At 43.0% G+C, this 22,291-nt stretch overlaps 11 non-coding genes across 11 annotated transcripts; all 11 read right to left on the bottom strand.

The window, feature by feature from the left end:
- Nucleotides 1-1,307: 1,307 nt before the first annotated feature.
- trnag-gcc (transfer RNA glycine (anticodon GCC)) lies at nt 1,308-1,378 on the bottom strand. The gene has a single exon. It is a non-coding gene; the product is annotated as a tRNA-Gly (tRNA).
- Nucleotides 1,379-4,337: 2,959 nt separating this feature from the next.
- trnam-cau (transfer RNA methionine (anticodon CAU)) lies at nt 4,338-4,410 on the bottom strand. The gene has a single exon. It is a non-coding gene; the product is annotated as a tRNA-Met (tRNA).
- A 196-nt stretch (nt 4,411-4,606) lies between these two features.
- Nucleotides 4,607-4,677, bottom strand: trnag-gcc (transfer RNA glycine (anticodon GCC)). The gene has a single exon. It is a non-coding gene; the product is annotated as a tRNA-Gly (tRNA).
- A 5,809-nt stretch (nt 4,678-10,486) lies between these two features.
- Nucleotides 10,487-10,559, bottom strand: trnam-cau (transfer RNA methionine (anticodon CAU)). The gene has a single exon. It is a non-coding gene; the product is annotated as a tRNA-Met (tRNA).
- A 196-nt stretch (nt 10,560-10,755) lies between these two features.
- On the bottom strand, nt 10,756-10,826 carry trnag-gcc (transfer RNA glycine (anticodon GCC)). The gene has a single exon. It is a non-coding gene; the product is annotated as a tRNA-Gly (tRNA).
- A 1,414-nt stretch (nt 10,827-12,240) lies between these two features.
- trnam-cau (transfer RNA methionine (anticodon CAU)) lies at nt 12,241-12,313 on the bottom strand. The gene has a single exon. It is a non-coding gene; the product is annotated as a tRNA-Met (tRNA).
- Nucleotides 12,314-15,215: 2,902 nt separating this feature from the next.
- On the bottom strand, nt 15,216-15,288 carry trnam-cau (transfer RNA methionine (anticodon CAU)). Its single transcript has one exon. It is a non-coding gene; the product is annotated as a tRNA-Met (tRNA).
- A 2,896-nt stretch (nt 15,289-18,184) lies between these two features.
- On the bottom strand, nt 18,185-18,257 carry trnam-cau (transfer RNA methionine (anticodon CAU)). The gene has a single exon. It is a non-coding gene; the product is annotated as a tRNA-Met (tRNA).
- A 196-nt stretch (nt 18,258-18,453) lies between these two features.
- On the bottom strand, nt 18,454-18,524 carry trnag-gcc (transfer RNA glycine (anticodon GCC)). Its single transcript has one exon. It is a non-coding gene; the product is annotated as a tRNA-Gly (tRNA).
- Nucleotides 18,525-21,153: 2,629 nt separating this feature from the next.
- trnam-cau (transfer RNA methionine (anticodon CAU)) lies at nt 21,154-21,226 on the bottom strand. Its single transcript has one exon. It is a non-coding gene; the product is annotated as a tRNA-Met (tRNA).
- A 196-nt stretch (nt 21,227-21,422) lies between these two features.
- trnag-gcc (transfer RNA glycine (anticodon GCC)) lies at nt 21,423-21,493 on the bottom strand. The gene has a single exon. It is a non-coding gene; the product is annotated as a tRNA-Gly (tRNA).
- Nucleotides 21,494-22,291: the final 798 nt, after the last annotated feature.

Below are 22,291 nucleotides of genomic sequence, written 5' to 3'. Positions count from 1 at the left end.
ACCACTGAACTACCGAGGCTGAGGGAAAAAGCATGCTAAATTGAAAAAATGTAAACATCTTTTCGCATTTCACAAAGGCAATAGCATTGACGCCCTTAATTGAGTCTTCATTAATTGTCTTCAGACTATTGAGGTTAGTACTTGGGACAGAATGTTTTGTTGGATGGTAAAACAGTTTCTTTATAGCATACCTTCCCTTTTTCTTTTGTTGTGTTTCATGCCCTTCTAGTGGTGTGAAAATTTGCAGGTGCTGAAATCTAAGCTCCTTGACTGGCACACATCTTGGGTATTAGACAGGGGAGCGCAATTCCTGGATGTCCGCTTTAGTTCGGCTTGAATTTTAGGTTTTATATATGCTTTAAGCATCTAGAGTTCACGGAAAAAAACACTTGTTCTCCTAAAGCCTTTATTCCTTTGTCCTTTGCATTACCAATGCTCTCTCTAGAAGGTAGAGGACTGCACATATGTCCAAGCTGGCCATTCTACAATAGACCTGCCTCGTGTCAGGCTTGACAAAAAATGTAAACACCTCATCACATCTATCCTCATCACCACTGAACTTCCGAGGCTGAGGGAAAAAGCATGCTAAATTGAAAAAATGTAAACATCTTTTCGCATTTCACAAAGGCAATAGCATTGACGCCCTTAATTGAGTCTTCATTAATTGTCTTCAGACTAATGAGGTTAGTACTTGGGACAGAATGTTTTGTTGTAAAACAGTTTCGGAGGCTGCCCAGCCCTCACGTCTACTCAAGAGATGGAGAGAAGGTAGAACTGTCTCAAAACATCTTTATAGCATACCCTCCCTTTTTCCTTTGTTCTGTTTCATGTCATTCTAGTGGTGTGAAAATGTGCAGGTGTTGAAGTCTAAGCTCCTTGACTGGCACAAGTCTCGGTACTAGAGAGGGGAGCTGGAGTTCACGGAAAGAACACTTGTTGTGCTGAAGACTTTATTCCTTTGACCTTTGGATTACCAATGCTGTCTCTGGAAGGTAGAGGACCGCACATATGTCGAAGCTGTCCATTCTACGAAAAACCTGCCTCGTGTGAGGCTTGAACTCACGACCTTCAGATTATGAGACTGACTCGCTGCCAACTGCGCCAACGAGGCTGAGGGAATGCGCCTGATAAATTGAAAAACAATTGTAAACACCTTTTCGCATTTCATAAAGACAATAGCATTGACACACTTAATTGGGTCTTCATTAATTGTCCTGAGAATAAATAGAAGGCTGAGACCTCTGTTACTGCATATCAGTCAGTCAAGCTGCGCTCATTTTGAGTTGTGAGACTTTTAAAGAGGTGCTTGCATTGGCCGGGAATCGAACCCGGGTCTCCCGCGTGGCAGGCGAGAATTCGACCACTGAACCACCAATGCCCACGTGTTGGAAAAAGGAGTTCCATTGAAGACGCCATCGCGTGTAGACAGAATCTTTTTTGTACTTGGGACAGAATGTTTTGCTGAAAGGTAAAACAGTTTCGGAAACTGCCCAACCCTCGTGTCTACTCAAGAGATGGAGAGAAGGTAGAAGTGTCTTAAATCATCTTTATAGCATACCTTCCTTTTTCCCTTTGTTGTGTTTCATGCCATTCTAGTGGGGTGAGAATTTGCAGATGCAGAGGCGAGAATTCGACCACTGAACCACCAATGCCCATGTGCCGGAGAAAGGAGTTCCATTGAAGACGCCATCGCGTGTAGACAGAATGTTTTTTGATGGTCCATCAGTACTACGTACTAAACCCAACACTAACCTCATCACCACTGAACTACCAATGCCCACATTGTGTTCCACTGCACCTCTGGACAGTCACACTAATGAAGTTAGTACTTGGGACAGAATGTTTTGATGGAAAACTGTTTCCAAACACCTTTTCGCATTTCATAAAGACAATAGCATTGACACACTTAATTGGGTCTTCATTAATTGTCCTGAGAATAAATAGAAGGCTGAGACCTCTGTTACTGCATATCAGTCAGTCAAGCTGCGCTCATTTTGAGTTGTGAGACTTTTAAAGAGGTGCTTGCATTGGCCGGGAATCGAACCCAGGTCTCCCGCGTGGCAGGCTAGAATTCGACCACTGAACCACCAATGCCCACATGTTGGAAAAAGGAGTTCCATTGAAGACGCCATCGCGTGTAGACAGAATCTTTTTCTTGATGGTCCATCAGTACTACATACTAAACCACATACTAACCTCATCACCACTGAACTACCAATGCCCACATTGTGTTCCACTGCACCACTGGACAGTCGCACTAATGACATTTGTACTTGGGACAGAATGTTTTGTTGAAAGGTAAAACTGTTTCGGAAGCTGTCCACCCATCACGTCTACTCAACAGATGGAGAGAAGGTAGAAATGTCTTAAAACATCTTTATAGCATACCTTCCCTTTTTCCTTTGTTCTGTTTCATGCCCTTCTAGTGGTGTGAAAATTTGCAGGTGTTGAAATCTAAGCTCCTTGACTGGCACACATCTTGGGTATTAGACAGGGGAGCGCAATTCCTGGATGTCCGCTTTAGTTTGGCTTGAATTTTAGGTTTTATATATGCTTTAAGCATCTAGAGTTCATGGAAAAAAACACTTGTTCTCCTAAAGCCTTTATTCCTTTGTCCTTTGCATTACCAATGCTCTCTCTAGAAGGTAGAGGACTGCACATATGTCCAAGCTGGCCATTCTACAATAGACCTGCCTCGTGTCAGGCTTGACAAAAAATGTAAACACCACCTCATCACATCTATCCTCATCACCACTGAACTACCGAGGCTGAGGGAAAAAGCATGCTAAATTGAAAAAATGTAAACATCTTTTCGCATTTCACAAAGGCAATAGCATTGACGCCCTTAATTGAGTCTTCATTAATTGTCTTCAGACTAATGAGGTTAGTACTTGGGACAGAATGTTTTGTTGGATGGTAAAACAGTTTCGGAGGCTGCCCAGCCCTCACGTCTACTCAAGAGATGGAGAGAAGGTAGAACTGTCTCAAAACATCTTTATAGAATACCCTCCCTTTTTCCTTTGTTCTGTTTCATGTCATTCTAGTGGTGTGAAAATGTGCAGGTGTTGAAGTCTAAGCTCCTTGACTGGCACAAATCTCGGTACTAGAGAGGGGAGCTGGAGTTCACGGAAAGAACACTTGTTGTGCTGAAGACTTTATTCCTTTGACCTTTGGATTACCAATGCTGTCTCTGGAAGGTAGAGGACCGCACATATGTCCAAGCTGGCCATTCTACAATAGACCTGCCTCGTGTCAGGCTTGACAAAAAATGTAAACACCTCATCACATCTATCCTCATCACCACTGAACTACCGAGGCTGAGGGAAAAAGCATGCTAAATTGAAAAAATGTAAACATCTTTTCGCATTTCACAAAGGCAATAGCATTGACGCCCTTAATTGAGTCTTCATTAATTGTCTTCAGACTATTGAGGTTAGTACTTGGGACAGAATGTTTTGTTGGATGGTAAAACAGTTTCTTTATAGCATACCTTCCCTTTTTCTTTTGTTGTGTTTCATGCCCTTCTAGTGGTGTGAAAATTTGCAGGTGCTGAAATCTAAGCTCCTTGACTGGCACACATCTTGGGTATTAGACAGGGGAGCGCAATTCCTGGATGTCCGCTTTAGTTCGGCTTGAATTTTAGGTTTTATATATGCTTTAAGCATCTAGAGTTCACGGAAAAAAACACTTGTTCTCCTAAAGCCTTTATTCCTTTGTCCTTTGCATTACCAATGCTCTCTCTAGAAGGTAGAGGACTGCACATATGTCCAAGCTGGCCATTCTACAATAGACCTGCCTCGTGTCAGGCTTGACAAAAAATGTAAACACCTCATCACATCTATCCTCATCACCACTGAACTTCCGAGGCTGAGGGAAAAAGCATGCTAAATTGAAAAAATGTAAACATCTTTTCGCATTTCACAAAGGCAATAGCATTGACGCCCTTAATTGAGTCTTCATTAATTGTCTTCAGACTAATGAGGTTAGTACTTGGGACAGAATGTTTTGTTGTAAAACAGTTTCGGAGGCTGCCCAGCCCTCACGTCTACTCAAGAGATGGAGAGAAGGTAGAACTGTCTCAAAACATCTTTATAGCATACCCTCCCTTTTTCCTTTGTTCTGTTTCATGTCATTCTAGTGGTGTGAAAATGTGCAGGTGTTGAAGTCTAAGCTCCTTGACTGGCACAAGTCTCGGTACTAGAGAGGGGAGCTGGAGTTCACGGAAAGAACACTTGTTGTGCTGAAGACTTTATTCCTTTGACCTTTGGATTACCAATGCTGTCTCTGGAAGGTAGAGGACCGCACATATGTCGAAGCTGTCCATTCTACGAAAAACCTGCCTCGTGTGAGGCTTGAACTCACGACCTTCAGATTATGAGACTGACACGCTGCCAACTGCGCCAACGAGGCTGAGGGAATGCGCCTGCTAAATTGAAAAACAATTGTAAACACCTTTTCGCATTTCATAAAGACAATAGCATTGACACACTTAATTGGGTCTTCATTAATTGTCCTGAGAATAAAAAGAAGGCTGAGACCTCTGTTACTGCATATCAGTCAGTCAAGCTGCGCTCATTTTGAGTTGTGAGACTTTTAAAGAGGTGCTTGCATTGGCCGGGAATCGAACCCGGGTCTCCCGCGTGGCAGGCGAGAATTCGACCACTGAACCACCAATGCCCACGTGTTGGAAAAAGGAGTTCCATTGAAGACGCCATCGCGTGTAGACAGAATCTTTTTTGTACTTGGGACAGAATGTTTTGCTGAAAGGTAAAACAGTTTCGGAAACTGCCCAACCCTCGTGTCTACTCAAGAGATGGAGAGAAGGTAGAAGTGTCATAAATCATCTTTATAGCATACCTTCCTTTTTCCCTTTGTTGTGTTTCATGCCATTCTAGTGGGGTGAGAATTTGCAGATGCAGAGGCGAGAATTCGACCACTGAACCACCAATGCCCATGTGCCGGATAAAGGAGTTCCATTGAAGACGCCATCGCGTGTAGACAGAATGTTTTTTGATGGTCCATCAGTACTACGTACTAAACCCAACACTAACCTCATCACCACTGAACTACCAATGCCCACATTGTGTTCCACTGCACCTCTGGACAGTCACACTAATGAAGTTAGTACTTGGGACAGAATGTTTTGTTGGAAAACTGTTTCGGAAGCTGTCCACCCATCACGTCTACTCAAGAGATGGAGAGAAGGTAGAAATGTTTTAAAACATCTTTATAGCATACCTTCCCTTTTTCCTTTGTTCTGTTTCATGCCCTTCTAGTGGTGTGAAAATTTGCAGGTGTTGAAATCTAAGCTCCTTGACTGGCACACAGCTTGGGTATTAGACAGGGGAGCGCAATTCCTGGATGTCCGCTTTAGTTTGGCTTGAATTTTAGGTTTTATATATGCTTTAAGCATCTAGAGTTCACGGAAAAAAACACTTGTTCTCCTAAAGCCTTTATTCCTTTGTCCTTTGCATTACCAATGCTCTCTCTAGAAGGTAGAGGACTGCACATATGTCCAAGCTGGCCATTCTACAATAGACCTGCCTCGTGTCAGGCTTGACAAAAAATGTAAACACCACCTCATCACATCTATCCTCATCACCACTGAACTACCGAGGCTGAGGGAAAAAGCATGCTAAATTGAAAAAATGTAAACATCTTTTCGCATTTCACAAAGGCAATAGCATTGACGCCCTTAATTGAGTCTTCATTAATTGTCTTCAGACTAATGAGGTTAGTACTTGGGACAGAATGTTTTGTTGGATGGTAAAACAGTTTCGGAGGCTGCCCAGCCCTCACGTCTACTCAAGAGATGGAGAGAAGGTAGAACTGTCTCAAAACATCTTTATAGAATACCCTCCCTTTTTCCTTTGTTCTGTTTCATGTCATTCTAGTGGTGTGAAAATGTGCAGGTGTTGAAGTCTAAGCTCCTTGACTGGCACAAATCTCGGTACTAGAGAGGGGAGCTGGAGTTCACGGAAAGAACACTTGTTGTGCTGAAGACTTTATTCCTTTGACCTTTGGATTACCAATGCTGTCTCTGGAAGGTAGAGGACCGCACATATGTCCAAGCTGGCCATTCTACAATAGACCTGCCTCGTGTCAGGCTTGACAAAAAATGTAAACACCTCATCACATCTATCCTCATCACCACTGAACTACCGAGGCTGAGGGAAAAAGCATGCTAAATTGAAAAAATGTAAACATCTTTTCGCATTTCACAAAGGCAATAGCATTGACGCCCTTAATTGAGTCTTCATTAATTGTCTTCAGACTATTGAGGTTAGTACTTGGGACAGAATGTTTTGTTGGATGGTAAAACAGTTTCTTTATAGCATACCTTCCCTTTTTCTTTTGTTGTGTTTCATGCCCTTCTAGTGGTGTGAAAATTTGCAGGTGTTGAAATCTAAGCTCCTTGACTGGCACACATCTTGGGTATTAGACAGGGGAGCGCAATTCCTGGATGTCCGCTTTAGTTCGGCTTGAATTTTAGGTTTTATATATGCTTTAAGCATCTAGAGTTCACGGAAAAAAACACTTGTTCTCCTAAAGCCTTTATTCCTTTGTCCTTTGCATTACCAATGCTCTCTCTAGAAGGTAGAGGACTGCACATATGTCCAAGCTGGCCATTCTACAATAGACCTGCCTCGTGTCAGGCTTGACAAAAAATGTAAACACCTCATCACATCTATCCTCATCACCACTGAACTTCCGAGGCTGAGGGAAAAAGCATGCTAAATTGAAAAAATGTAAACATCTTTTCGCATTTCACAAAGGCAATAGCATTGACGCCCTTAATTGAGTCTTCATTAATTGTCTTCAGACTAATGAGGTTAGTACTTGGGACAGAATGTTTTGTTGTAAAACAGTTTCGGAGGCTGCCCAGCCCTCACGTCTACTCAAGAGATGGAGAGAAGGTAGAACTGTCTCAAAACATCTTTATAGCATACCCTCCCTTTTTCCTTTGTTCTGTTTCATGTCATTCTAGTGGTGTGAAAATGTGCAGGTGTTGAAGTCTAAGCTCCTTGACTGGCACAAGTCTCGGTACTAGAGAGGGGAGCTGGAGTTCACGGAAAGAACACTTGTTGTGCTGAAGACTTTATTCCTTTGACCTTTGGATTACCAATGCTGTCTCTGGAAGGTAGAGGACCGCACATATGTCGAAGCTGTCCATTCTACAAAAAACCTGCCTCGTGTAAGGCTTGAACTCACGACCTTCAGATTATGAGACTGACTCGCTGCCAACTGCGCCAACGAGGCTGAGGGAATGCGCCTGATAAATTGAAAAACAATTGTAAACACCTTTTCGCATTTCATAAAGACAATAGCATTGACACACTTAATTGGGTCTTCATTAATTGTCCTGAGAATAAATAGAAGGCTGAGACCTCTGTTACTGCATATCAGTCAGTCAAGCTGCGCTCATTTTGAGTTGTGAGACTTTTAAAGAGGTGCTTGCATTGGCCGGGAATCGAACCCGGGTCTCCCGCGTAGCAGGCGAGAATTCGACCACTGAACCACCAATGCCCACGTGTTGGAAAAAGGAGTTCCATTGAAGACGCCATCGCGTGTAGACAGAATCTTTTTTGTACTTGGGACAGAATGTTTTGCTGAAAGGTAAAACAGTTTCGGAAACTGCCCAACCCTCGTGTCTACTCAAGAGATGGAGAGAAGGTAGAAGTGTCTTAAATCATCTTTATAGCATACCTTCCTTTTTCCCTTTGTTGTGTTTCATGCCATTCTAGTGGGGTGAGAATTTGCAGATGCAGAGGCGAGAATTCGACCACTGAACCACCAATGCCCATGTGCCGGAGAAAGGAGTTCCATTGAAGACGCCATCGCGTGTAGACAGAATGTTTTTTGATGGTCCATCAGTACTACGTACTAAACCCAACACTAACCTCATCACCACTGAACTACCAATGCCCACATTGTGTTCCACTGCACCTCTGGACAGTCACACTAATGAAGTTAGTACTTGGGACAGAATGTTTTGATGGAAAACTGTTTCCAAACACCTTTTCGCATTTCATAAAGACAATAGCATTGACACACTTAATTGGGTCTTCATTAATTGTCCTGAGAATAAATAGAAGGCTGAGACCTCTGTTACTGCATATCAGTCAGTCAAGCTGCGCTCATTTTGAGTTGTGAGACTTTTAAAGAGGTGCTTGCATTGGCCGGGAATCGAACCCGGGTCTCCCGCGTGGCAGGCTAGAATTCGACCACTGAACCACCAATGCCCACATGTTGGAAAAAGGAGTTCCATTGAAGACGCCATCGCGTGTAGACAGAATCTTTTTCTTGATGGTCCATCAGTACTACATACTAAACCACATACTAACCTCATCACCACTGAACTACCAATGCCCACATTGTGTTCCACTGCACCACTGGACAGTCGCACTAATGACATTTGTACTTGGGACAGAATGTTTTGTTGAAAGGTAAAACTGTTTCGGAAGCTGTCCACCCATCACGTCTACTCAACAGATGGAGAGAAGGTAGAAATGTCTTAAAACATCTTTATAGCATACCTTCCCTTTTTCCTTTGTTCTGTTTCATGCCCTTCTAGTGGTGTGAAAATTTGCAGGTGTTGAAATCTAAGCTCCTTGACTGGCACACATCTTGGGTATTAGACAGGGGAGCGCAATTCCTGGATGTCCGCTTTAGTTTGGCTTGAATTTTAGGTTTTATATATGCTTTAAGCATCTAGAGTTCACGGAAAAAAACACTTGTTCTCCTAAAGCCTTTATTCCTTTGTCCTTTGCATTACCAATGCTCTCTCTAGAAGGTAGAGGACTGCACATATGTCCAAGCTGGCCATTCTACAATAGACCTGCCTCGTGTCAGGCTTGACAAAAAATGTAAACACCACCTCATCACATCTATCCTCATCACCACTGAACTACCGAGGCTGAGGGAAAAAGCATGCTAAATTGAAAAAATGTAAACATCTTTTCGCATTTCACAAAGGCAATAGCATTGACGCCCTTAATTGAGTCTTCATTAATTGTCTTCAGACTAATGAGGTTAGTACTTGGGACAGAATGTTTTGTTGGATGGTAAAACAGTTTCGGAGGCTGCCCAGCCCTCACGTCTACTCAAGAGATGGAGAGAAGGTAGAACTGTCTCAAAACATCTTTATAGAATACCCTCCCTTTTTCCTTTGTTCTGTTTCATGTCATTCTAGTGGTGTGATAATGTGCAGGTGTTGAAGTCTAAGCTCCTTGACTGGCACAAATCTCGGTACTAGAGAGGGGAGCTGGAGTTCACGGAAAGAACACTTGTTGTGCTGAAGACTTTATTCCTTTGACCTTTGGATTACCAATGCTGTCTCTGGAAGGTAGAGGACCGCACATATGTCCAAGCTGGCCATTCTACAATAGACCTGCCTCGTGTCAGGCTTGACAAAAAATGTAAACACCTCATCACATCTATCCTCATCACCACTGAACTACCGAGGCTGAGGGAAAAAGCATGCTAAATTGAAAAAATGTAAACATCTTTTCGCATTTCACAAAGGCAATAGCATTGACGCCCTTAATTGAGTCTTCATTAATTGTCTTCAGACTATTGAGGTTAGTACTTGGGACAGAATGTTTTGTTGGATGGTAAAACAGTTTCTTTATAGCATACCTTCCCTTTTTCTTTTGTTGTGTTTCATGCCCTTCTAGTGGTGTGAAAATTTGCAGGTGTTGAAATCTAAGCTCCTTGACTGGCACACATCTTGGGTATTAGACAGGGGAGCGCAATTCCTGGATGTCCGCTTTAGTTCGGCTTGAATTTTAGGTTTTATATATGCTTTAAGCATCTAGAGTTCACGGAAAAAAACACTTGTTCTCCTAAAGCCTTTATTCCTTTGTCCTTTGCATTACCAATGCTCTCTCTAGAAGGTAGAGGACTGCACATATGTCCAAGCTGGCCATTCTACAATAGACCTGCCTCGTGTCAGGCTTGACAAAAAATGTAAACACCTCATCACATCTATCCTCATCACCACTGAACTTCCGAGGCTGAGGGAAAAAGCATGCTAAATTGAAAAAATGTAAACATCTTTTCGCATTTCACAAAGGCAATAGCATTGACGCCCTTAATTGAGTCTTCATTAATTGTCTTCAGACTAATGAGGTTAGTACTTGGGACAGAATGTTTTGTTGTAAAACAGTTTCGGAGGCTGCCCAGCCCTCACGTCTACTCAAGAGATGGAGAGAAGGTAGAACTGTCTCAAAACATCTTTATAGCATACCCTCCCTTTTTCCTTTGTTCTGTTTCATGTCATTCTAGTGGTGTGAAAATGTGCAGGTGTTGAAGTCTAAGCTCCTTGACTGGCACAAGTCTCGGTACTAGAGAGGGGAGCTGGAGTTCACGGAAAGAACACTTGTTGTGCTGAAGACTTTATTCCTTTGACCTTTGGATTACCAATGCTGTCTCTGGAAGGTAGAGGACCGCACATATGTCGAAGCTGTCCATTCTACGAAAAACCTGCCTCGTGTGAGGCTTGATCTCACGACCTTCAGATTATGAGACTGACACGCTGCCAACTGCGCCAACGAGGCTGAGGGAATGCGCCTGCTAAATTGAAAAACAATTGTAAACACCTTTTCGCATTTCATAAAGACAATAGCATTGACACACTTAATTGGGTCTTCATTAATTGTCCTGAGAATAAATAGAAGGCTGAGACCTCTGTTACTGCATATCAGTCAGTCAAGCTGCGCTCATTTTGAGTTGTGAGACTTTTAAAGAGGTGCTTGCATTGGCCGGGAATCGAACCCGGGTCTCCCGCGTGGCAGGCGAGAATTCGACCACTGAACCACCAATGCCCACGTGTTGGAAAAAGGAGTTCCATTGAAGACGCCATCGCGTGTAGACAGAATCTTTTTTGTACTTGGGACAGAATGTTTTGCTGAAAGGTAAAACAGTTTCGGAAACTGCCCAACCCTCGTGTCTACTCAAGAGATGGAGAGAAGGTAGAAGTGTCATAAATCATCTTTATAGCATACCTTCCTTTTTCCCTTTGTTGTGTTTCATGCCATTCTAGTGGGGTGAGAATTTGCAGATGCAGAGGCGAGAATTCGACCACTGAACCACCAATGCCCATGTGCCGGAGAAAGGAGTTCCATTGAAGACGCCATCGCGTGTAGACACAATGTTTTTTGATGGTCCATCAGTACTACGTACTAAACCCAACACTAACCTCATCACCACTGAACTACCAATGCCCACATTGTGTTCCACTGCACCTCTGGACAGTCACACTAATGAAGTTAGTACTTGGGACAGAATGTTTTGTTGGAAAACTGTTTCGGAAGCTGTCCACCCATCACGTCTACTCAAGAGATGGAGAGAAGGTAGAAATGTTTTAAAACATCTTTATAGCATACCTTCCCTTTTTCCTTTGTTCTGTTTCATGCCCTTCTAGTGGTGTGAAAATTTGCAGGTGTTGAAATCTAAGCTCCTTGACTGGCACACAGCTTGGGTATTAGACAGGGGAGCGCAATTCCTGGATGTCCGCTTTAGTTTGGCTTGAATTTTAGGTTTTATATATGCTTTAAGCATCTAGAGTTCACGGAAAAAAACACTTGTTCTCCTAAAGCCTTTATTCCTTTGTCCTTTCCATTACCAATGCTCTCTCTAGAAGGTAGAGGACTGCACATATGTCCAAGCTGGCCATTCTACAATAGACCTGCCTCGTGTCAGGCTTGACAAAAAATGTAAACACCTCATCACATCTATCCTCATCACCTACACGTGACCCTCAGCGTGGCTGAGGGAAAAAGCATGCTAAATTGAAAAAATGTAAACATCTTTTCGCATTTCACAAAGGCAATAGCATTGACGCCCTTAATTGAGTCTTCATTAATTGTCTTCAGACTATTGAGGTTAGTACTTGGGACAGAATGTTTTGTTGTAAAACAGTTTCGGAGGCTGCCCAGCCCTCAAGTCTACTCAAGAGATGGAGAGAAGGTAGAACTGTCTCAAAACATCTTTATAGCATACCCTCCCTTTTTCCTTTGTTCTGTTTCATGTCATTCTAGTGGTGTGAAAATGTGCAGGTGTTGAAGTCTAAGCTCCTTGACTGGCACAAGTCTCGGTACTAGAGAGGGGAGCTGGAGTTCACGGAAAGAACACTTGTTGTGCTGAAGACTTTATTCCTTTGACCTTTGGATTACCAATGCTGTCTCTGGAAGGTAGAGGACCGCACATATGTCGAAGCTGTCCATTCTACGAAAAACCTGCCTCGTGTGAGGCTTGAACTCACGACCTTCAGATTATGAGACTGACGCGCTGCCAACTGCGCCAACGAGGCTGAGGGGATGCGCCTGCTAAATTGAAAAACAATTGTAATCACCTTTTCGCATTTCATAAAGACAATAGCATTGACACACTTAATTGGGTCTTCATTAATTGTCCTGAGAATAAATAGAAGGCTGAGACCTCTGTTACTGCATATCAGTCAGTCAAGCTGCGCTCATTTTGAGTTGTGAGACTTTTAAAGAGGTGCTTGCATTGGCCGGGAATCGAACCCGGGTCTCCCGCGTAGCAGGCGAGAATTCGACCGCTGAACCACCAATGCCCACGTGTTGGAAAAAGGAGTTCCATTGAAGACGCCATCACGTGTAGACAGAATCTTTTTCTTGATGGTCCATCAGTACTACATACTAAACCACATACTAACCTCATCACCACTGAACTACCAATGCCCACATTGTGTTCCACTGCACCACTGGACAGTCGCACTAATGACATTTGTACTTGGGACAGAATGTTTTGCTGAAAGGTAAAACAGTTTCGAAAACTGCCCAACCCTCGTGTCTACTCAAGAGATGGAGAGAAGGTAGAAGTGTCTTAAATCATCTTTATAGCATACCTTCCTTTTTCCCTTTGTTGTGTTTCATGCCATTCTAGTGGGGTGAGAATTTGCAGATGCAGAGGCGAGAATTCGACCACTGAACCACCAATGCCCATGTGCCGGAGAAAGGAGTTCCATTGAAGACGCCATCGCGTGTAGACAGAATGTTTTTTGATGGTCCATCAGTACTACGTACTAAACCCAACACTAACCTCATCACCACTGAACTACCAATGCCCACATTGTGTTCCACTGCACCACTGGACAGTCGCACTAATGACATTTGTACTTGGGACAGAATGTTTTGCTGAAAGGTAAAACAGTTTCGGAAACTGCCCATCCCTCGTGTCTACTCAAGAGATGGAAAGAAGGTAGAAGTGTCTTAAATCATCTTTATAGCATACCTTCCCTTTTTCCTTTGTTCTGTTTCATGCCCTTCTAGTGGTGTGAAAATTTGCAGGTGTTGAAATCTAAGCTCCTTGACTGGCACACATCTTGGGTATTAGACAGGGGAGCGCAATTCCTGGATGTCCGCTTTAGTTTGGCTTGAATTTTATGTTTTATATATGCTTTAAGCATCTAGAGTTCACGGAAAAAAACACTTGTTCTCCTAAAGCCTTTATTCCTTTGTCCTTTGCATTACCAATGCTCTCTTTAGAAGGTAGAGGACTGCACATATGTCCAAGCTGGCCATTCTACAATAGACCTGCCTCGTGTCAGGCTTGACAAAAAATGTAAACACCACCTCATCACATCTATCCTCATCACCACTGAACTACCGAGGCTGAGGGAAAAAGCATGCTAAATTGAAAAAATGTAAACATCTTTTCGCATTTCACAAAGGCAATAGCATTGACGCCCTTAATTGAGTCTTCATTAATTGTCTTCAGACTAATGAGGTTAGTACTTGGGACAGAATGTTTTGTTGGATGGTAAAACAGTTTCGGAGGCTGCCCAGCCCTCACGTCTACTCAAGAGATGGAGAGAAGGTAGAACTGTCTCAAAACATCTTTATAGAATACCCTCCCTTTTTCCTTTGTTCTGTTTCATGTCATTCTAGTGGTGTGAAAATGTGCAGGTGTTGAAGTCTAAGCTCCTTGACTGGCACAAATCTCGGTACTAGAGAGGGGAGCTGGAGTTCACGGAAAGAACACTTGTTGTGCTGAAGACTTTATTCCTTTGACCTTTGGATTACCAATGCTGTCTCTGGAAGGTAGAGGACCGCACATATGTCCAAGCTGGCCATTCTACAATAGACCTGCCTCGTGTCAGGCTTGACAAAAAATGTAAACACCTCATCACATCTATCCTCATCACCACTGAACTACCGAGGCTGAGGGAAAAAGCATGCTAAATTGAAAAAATGTAAACATCTTTTCGCATTTCACAAAGGCAATAGCATTGACGCCCTTAATTGAGTCTTCATTAATTGTCTTCAGACTATTGAGGTTAGTACTTGGGACAGAATGTTTTGTTGGATGGTAAAACAGTTTCTTTAAAGCATACCTTCCCTTTTTCATTTGTTGTGTTTCATGCCCTTCTAGTGGTGTGAAAATTTGCAGGTGTTGAAATCTAAGCTCCTTGACTGGCACACATCTTGGGTATTAGACAGGGGAGCGCAATTCCTGGATGTCCGCTTTAGTTCGGCTTGAATTTTAGGTTTTATATATGCTTTAAGCATCTAGAGTTCACGGAAAAAAACACTTGTTCTCCTAAAGCCTTTATTCCTTTGTCCTTTGCATTACCAATGCTCTCTCTAGAAGGTAGAGGACTGCACATATGTCCAAGCTGGCCATTCTACAATAGACCTGCCTCGTGTCAGGCTTGACAAAAAATGTAAACACCTCATCACATCTATCCTCATCACCTACACGTGACCCTCAGCGTGGCTGAGGGAAAAAGCATGCTAAATTGAAAAAATGTAAACATCTTTTCGCATTTCACAAAGGCAATAGCATTGACGCCCTTAATTGAGTCTTCATTAATTGTCTTCAGACTATTGAGGTTAGTACTTGGGACAGAATGTTTTGTTGTAAAACAGTTTCGGAGGCTGCCCAGCCCTCAAGTCTACTCAAGAGATGGAGAGAAGGTAGAACTGTCTCAAAACATCTTTATAGAATACCCTCCCTTTTTCCTTTGTTCTGTTTCATGTCATTCTAGTGGTGTGAAAATGTGCAGGTGTTGAAGTCTAAGCTCCTTGACTGGCACAAGTCTCGGTACTAGAGAGGGGAGCTGGAGTTCACGGAAAGAACACTTGTTGTGCTGAAGACTTTATTCCTTTGACCTTTGGATTACCAATGCTGTCTCTGGAAGGTAGAGGACCGCACATATGTCGAAGCTGTCCATTCTACGAAAAACCTGCCTCGTGTGAGGCTTGAACTCACGACCTTCAGATTATGAGACTGACGCGCTGCCAACTGCGCCAACGAGGCTGAGGGAATGCCCCTGCTAAATTGAAAAACAATTGTAAACACCTTTTCGCATTTCATAAAGACAATAGCATTGACACACTTAATTGGGTCTTCATTAATTGTCCTGAGAATAAATAGAAGGCTGAGACCTCTGTTACTGCATATCAGTCAGTCAAGCTGCGCTCATTTTGAGTTGTGAGACTTTTAAAGAGGTGCTTGCATTGGCCGGGAATCGAACCCGGGTCTCCCGCGTGGCAGGCGAGAATTCGACCACTGGACCACCAATGCCCACGTGTTGGAAAAAGGAGTTCCATTGAAGACGCCATCGCGTGTAGACAGAATCTTTTTCTTGATGGTCCATCAGTACTACATACTAAACCACATACTAACCTCATCACCACTGAACTACCAATGCCCACATTGTGTTCCACTGCACCACTGGACAGTCGCACTAATGACATTTGTACTTGGGACAGAATGTTTTGCTGAAAGGTAAAACAGTTTCGGAAACTGCCCAACCCTCGTGTCTACTCAAGAGATGGAGAGAAGGTAGAAGTGTCTTAAATCATCTTTATAGCATACCTTCCTTTTTCCCTTTGTTGTGTTTCATGCCATTCTAGTGGGGTGAGAATTTGCAGATGCAGAGGCGAGAATTCGACCACTGAACCACCAATGCCCATGTGCCGGAGAAAGGAGTTCCATTGAAGACGCCATTGCGTGTAGACATAATGTTTTTTGAATGTCCATCAGTACTACGTACTAAACCACATACTAACCTCATCACCACTGAACTACCAATGCCCACATTGTGTTCCACTGCACCACTGGACAGTCGCACTAATGACATTTGTACTTGGGACAGAATGTTTTGTTGAAAGGTAAAACTGTTTCGGAAGCTGTCCACCCATCACGTCTACTCAACAGATGGAGAGAAGGTAGAAATGTCTTAAAACATCTTTATAGCATACCTTCCCTTTTTCCTTTGTTCTGTTTCATGCCCTTCTAGTGGTGTGAAAATTTGCAGGTGTTGAAATCTAAGCTCCTTGACTGGCACACATCTTGGGTATTAGACAGGGGAGCGCAATTCCTGGATGTCCGCTTTAGTTTGGCTTGAATTTTAGGTTTTATATATGCTTTAAGCATCTAGAGTTCACGGAAAAAAACACTTGTTCTCCTAAAGCCTTTATTCCTTTGTCCTTTGCATTACCAATGCTCTCTCTAGAAGGTAGAGGACTGCACATATGTCCAAGCTGGCCATTCTACAATAGACCTGCCTCGTGTCAGGCTTGACAAAAAATGTAAACACCACCTCATCACATCTATCCTCATCACCACTGAACTACCGAGGCTGAGGGAAAAAGCATGCTAAATTGAAAAAATGTAAACATCTTTTCGCATTTCACAAAGGCAATAGCATTGACGCCCTTAATTGAGTCTTCATTAATTGTCTTCAGACTAATGAGGTTAGTACTTGGGACAGAATGTTTTGTTGGATGGTAAAACAGTTTCGGAGGCTGCCCAGCCCTCACGTCTACTCAAGAGATGGAGAGAAGGTAGAACTGTCTCAAAACATCTTTATAGAATACCCTCCCTTTTTCCTTTGTTCTGTTTCATGTCATTCTAGTGGTGTGAAAATGTGCAGGTGTTGAAGTCTAAGCTCCTTGACTGGCACAAATCTCGGTACTAGAGAGGGGAGCTGGAGTTCACGGAAAGAACACTTGTTGTGCTGAAGACTTTATTCCTTTGACCTTTGGATTACCAATGCTGTCTCTGGAAGGTAGAGGACCGCACATATGTCCAAGCTGGCCATTCTACAATAGACCTGCCTCGTGTCAGGCTTGACAAAAAATGTAAACACCTCATCACATCTATCCTCATCACCACTGAACTACCGAGGCTGAGGGAAAAAGCATGCTAAATTGAAAAAATGTAAACATCTTTTCGCATTTCACAAAGGCAATAGCATTGACGCCCTTAATTGAGTCTTCATTAATTGTCTTCAGACTATTGAGGTTAGTACTTGGGACAGAATGTTTTGTTGGATGGTAAAACAGTTTCTTTATAGCATACCTTCCCTTTTTCTTTTGTTGTGTTTCATGCCCTTCTAGTGGTGTGAAAATTTGCAGGTGTTGAAATCTAAGCTCCTTGACTGGCACACATCTTGGGTATTAGACAGGGGAGCGCAATTCCTGGATGTCCGCTTTAGTTCGGCTTGAATTTTAGGTTTTATATATGCTTTAAGCATCTAGAGTTCACGGAAAAAAACACTTGTTCTCCTAAAGCCTTTATTCCTTTGTCCTTTGCATTACCAATGCTCTCTCTAGAAGGTAGAGGACTGCACATATGTCCAAGCTGGCCATTCTACAATAGACCTGCCTCGTGTCAGGCTTGACAAAAAATGTAAACACCTCATCACATCTATCCTCATCACCACTGAACTTCCGAGGCTGAGGGAAAAAGCATGCTAAATTGAAAAAATGTAAACATCTTTTCGCATTTCACAAAGGCAATAGCATTGACGCCCTTAATTGAGTCTTCATTAATTGTCTTCAGACTAATGAGGTTAGTACTTGGGACAGAATGTTTTGTTGTAAAACAGTTTCGGAGGCTGCCCAGCCCTCACGTCTACTCAAGAGATGGAGAGAAGGTAGAACTGTCTCAAAACATCTTTATAGAATACCCTCCCTTTTTCCTTTGTTCTGTTTCATGTCATTCTAGTGGTGTGAAAATGTGCAGGTGTTGAAGTCTAAGCTCCTTGACTGGCACAAGTCTCGGTACTAGAGAGGGGAGCTGGAGTTCACGGAAAGAACACTTGTTGTGCTGAAGACTTTATTCCTTTGACCTTTGGATTACCAATGCTGTCTCTGGAAGGTAGAGGACCGCACATATGTCGAAGCTGTCCATTCTACGAAAAACCTGCCTCGTGTGAGGCTTGAACTCACGACCTTCAGATTATGAGACTGACACGCTGCCAACTGCACCAACGAGGCTGAGGGAATGCGCCTGCTAAATTGAAAAACAATTGTAAACACCTTTTCGCATTTCATAAAGACAATAGCATTGACACACTTAATTGGGTCTTCATTAATTGTCCTGAGAATAAATAGAAGGCTGAGACCTCTGTTACTGCATATCAGTCAGTCAAGCTGCACTCATTTTGAGTTGTGAGACTTTTAAAGAGGTGCTTGCATTGGCCGGGAATCGAACCCGGGTCTCCCGCGTGGCAGGCGAGAATTCGACCACTGAACCACCAATGCCCACGTGTTGGAAAAAGGAGTTCCATTGAAGACGCCATCGCGTGTAGACAGAATCTTTTTCTTGATGGTCCATCAGTACTACATACTAAACCACATACTAACCTCATCACCACTGAACTACCAATGCCCACATTGTGTTCCACTGCACCACTGGACAGTCGCACTAATGACATTTGTACTTGGGACAGAATGTTTTGCTGAAAGGTAAAACAGTTTCGGAAACTGCCCAACCCTCGTGTCTACTCAAGAGATGGAGAGAAGGTAGAAGTGTCTTAAATCATCTTTATAGCATACCTTCCTTTTTCCCTTTGTTGTGTTTCATGCCATTCTAGTGGGGTGAGAATTTGCAGATGCAGAGGCGAGAATTCGACCACTGAACCACCAATGCCCATGTGCCGGAGAAAGGAGTTCCATTGAAGACGCCATCGCGTGTAGACAGAATGTTTTTTGATGGTCCATCAGTACTACGTACTAAACCACATACTAACCTCATCACCACTGAACTACCAATGCCCACATTGTGTTCCACTGCACCACTGGACAGTCGCACTAATGACATTTGTACTTGGGACAGAATGTTTTGTTGAAAGGTAAAACTGTTTCGGAAGCTGTCCACCCATCACGTCTACTCAACAGATGGAGAGAAGGTAGAAATGTCTTAAAACATCTTTATAGCATACCTTCCCTTTTTCCTTTGTTCTGTTTCATCCCCTTCTAGTGGTGTGAAAATTTGCAGGTGTTGAAATCTAAGCTCCTTGACTGGCACACATCTTGGGTATTAGACAGGGGAGCGCAATTCCTGGATGTCCGCTTTAGTTTGGCTTGAATTTTATGTTTTATATATGCTTTAAGCATCTAGAGTTCACGGAAAAAAACACTTGTTCTCCTAAAGCCTTTATTCCTTTGTCCTTTGCATTACCAATGCTCTCTCTAGAAGGTAGAGGACTGCACATATGTCCAAGCTGGCCATTCTACAATAGACCTGCCTCGTGTCAGGCTTGACAAAAAATGTAAACACCACCTCATCACATCTATCCTCATCACCACTGAACTACCGAGGCTGAGGGAAAAAGCATGCTAAATTGAAAAAATGTAAACATCTTTTCGCATTTCACAAAGGCAATAGCATTGACGCCCTTAATTGAGTCTTCATTAATTGTCTTCAGACTAATGAGGTTAGTACTTGGGACAGAATGTTTTGTTGGATGGTAAAACAGTTTCGGAGGCTGCCCAGCCCTCACGTCTACTCAAGAGATGGAGAGAAGGTAGAACTGTCTCAAAACATCTTTATAGAATACCCTCCCTTTTTCCTTTGTTCTGTTTCATGTCATTCTAGTGGTGTGAAAATGTGCAGGTGTTGAAGTCTAAGCTCCTTGACTGGCACAAATCTCGGTACTAGAGAGGGGAGCTGGAGTTCACGGAAAGAACACTTGTTGTGCTGAAGACTTTATTCCTTTGACCTTTGGATTACCAATGCTGTCTCTGGAAGGTAGAGGACCGCACATATGTCCAAGCTGGCCATTCTACAATAGACCTGCCTCGTGTCAGGCTTGACAAAAAATGTAAACACCTCATCACATCTATCCTCATCACCACTGAACTACCGAGGCTGAGGGAAAAAGCATGCTAAATTGAAAAAATGTAAACATCTTTTCGCATTTCACAAAGGCAATAGCATTGACGCCCTTAATTGAGTCTTCATTAATTGTCTTCAGACTATTGAGGTTAGTACTTGGGACAGAATGTTTTGTTGGATGGTAAAACAGTTTCTTTAAAGCATACCTTCCCTTTTTCATTTGTTGTGTTTCATGCCCTTCTAGTGGTGTGAAAATTTGCAGGTGTTGAAATCTAAGCTCCTTGACTGGCACACATCTTGGGTATTAGACAGGGGAGCGCAATTCCTGGATGTCCGCTTTAGTTCGGCTTGAATTTTAGGTTTTATATATGCTTTAAGCATCTAGAGTTCACGGAAAAAAACACTTGTTCTCCTAAAGCCTTTATTCCTTTGTCCTTTGCATTACCAATGCTCTCTCTAGAAGGTAGAGGACTGCACATATGTCCAAGCTGGCCATTCTACAATAGACCTGCCTCGTGTCAGGCTTGACAAAAAATGTAAACACCTCATCACATCTATCCTCATCACCACTGAACTTCCGAGGCTGAGGGAAAAAGCATGCTAAATTGAAAAAATGTAAACATCTTTTCGCATTTCACAAAGGCAATAGCATTGACGCCCTTAATTGAGTCTTCATTAATTGTCTTCAGACTAATGAGGTTAGTACTTGGGACAGAATGTTTTGTTGTAAAACAGTTTCGGAGGCTGCCCAGCCCTCACGTCTACTCAAGAGATGGAGAGAAGGTAGAACTGTCTCAAAACATCTTTATAGAATACCCTCCCTTTTTCCTTTGTTCTGTTTCATGTCATTCTAGTGGTGTGAAAATGTGCAGGTGTTGAAGTCTAAGCTCCTTGACTGGCACAAGTCTCGGTACTAGAGAGGGGAGCTGGAGTTCACGGAAAGAACACTTGTTGTGCTGAAGACTTTATTCCTTTGACCTTTGGATTACCAATGCTGTCTCTGGAAGGTAGAGGACCGCACATATGTCGAAGCTGTCCATTCTACGAAAAACCTGCCTCGTGTGAGGCTTGAACTCACGACCTTCAGATTATGAGACTGACACGCTGCCAACTGCGCCAACGAGGCTGAGGGAATGCGCCTGCTAAATTGAAAAACAATTGTAAACACCTTTTCGCATTTCATAAAGACAATAGCATTGACACACTTAATTGGGTCTTCATTAATTGTCCTGAGAATAAATAGAAGGCTGAGACCTCTGTTACTGCATATCAGTCAGTCAAGCTGCACTCATTTTGAGTTGTGAGACTTTTAAAGAGGTGCTTGCATTGGCCGGGAATCGAACCCGGGTCTCCCGCGTGGCAGGCGAGAATTCGACCACTGAACCACCAATGCCCACGTGTTGGAAAAAGGAGTTCCATTGAAGACGCCATCGCGTGTAGACAGAATCTTTTTCTTGATGGTCCATCAGTACTACATACTAAACCACATACTAACCTCATCACCACTGAACTACCAATGCCCACATTGTGTTCCACTGCACCACTGGACAGTCGCACTAATGACATTTGTACTTGGGACAGAATGTTTTGCTGAAAGGTAAAACAGTTTCGGAAACTGCCCAACCCTCGTGTCTACTCAAGAGATGGAGAGAAGGTAGAAGTGTCTTAAATCATCTTTATAGCATACCTTCCTTTTTCCCTTTGTTGTGTTTCATGCCATTCTAGTGGGGTGAGAATTTGCAGATGCAGAGGCGAGAATTCGACCACTGAACCACCAATGCCCATGTGCCGGAGAAAGGAGTTCCATTGAAGACGCCATCGCGTGTAGACAGAATGTTTTTTGATGGTCCATCAGTACTACGTACTAAACCACATACTAACCTCATCACCACTGAACTACCAATGCCCACATTGTGTTCCACTGCACCACTGGACAGTCGCACTAATGACATTTGTACTTGGGACAGAATGTTTTGTTGAAAGGTAAAACTGTTTCGGAAGCTGTCCACCCATCACGTCTACTCAACAGATGGAGAGAAGGTAGAAATGTCTTAAAACATCTTTATAGCATACCTTCCCTTTTTCCTTTGTTCTGTTTCATGCCCTTCTAGTGGTGTGAAAATTTGCAGGTGTTGAAATCTAAGCTCCTTGACTGGCACACATCTTGGGTATTAGACAGGGGAGCGCAATT

The sequence above is a fragment of the Channa argus genome, unplaced genomic scaffold, assembly GCF_033026475.1.
Source record: "Channa argus isolate prfri unplaced genomic scaffold, Channa argus male v1.0 Contig022, whole genome shotgun sequence".
Taxonomy (NCBI): domain Eukaryota; kingdom Metazoa; phylum Chordata; class Actinopteri; order Anabantiformes; family Channidae; genus Channa; species Channa argus.
Note: the sequence above shows the minus strand (reverse complement) of the source record. Positions and strands in the feature narration are given on the sequence as shown.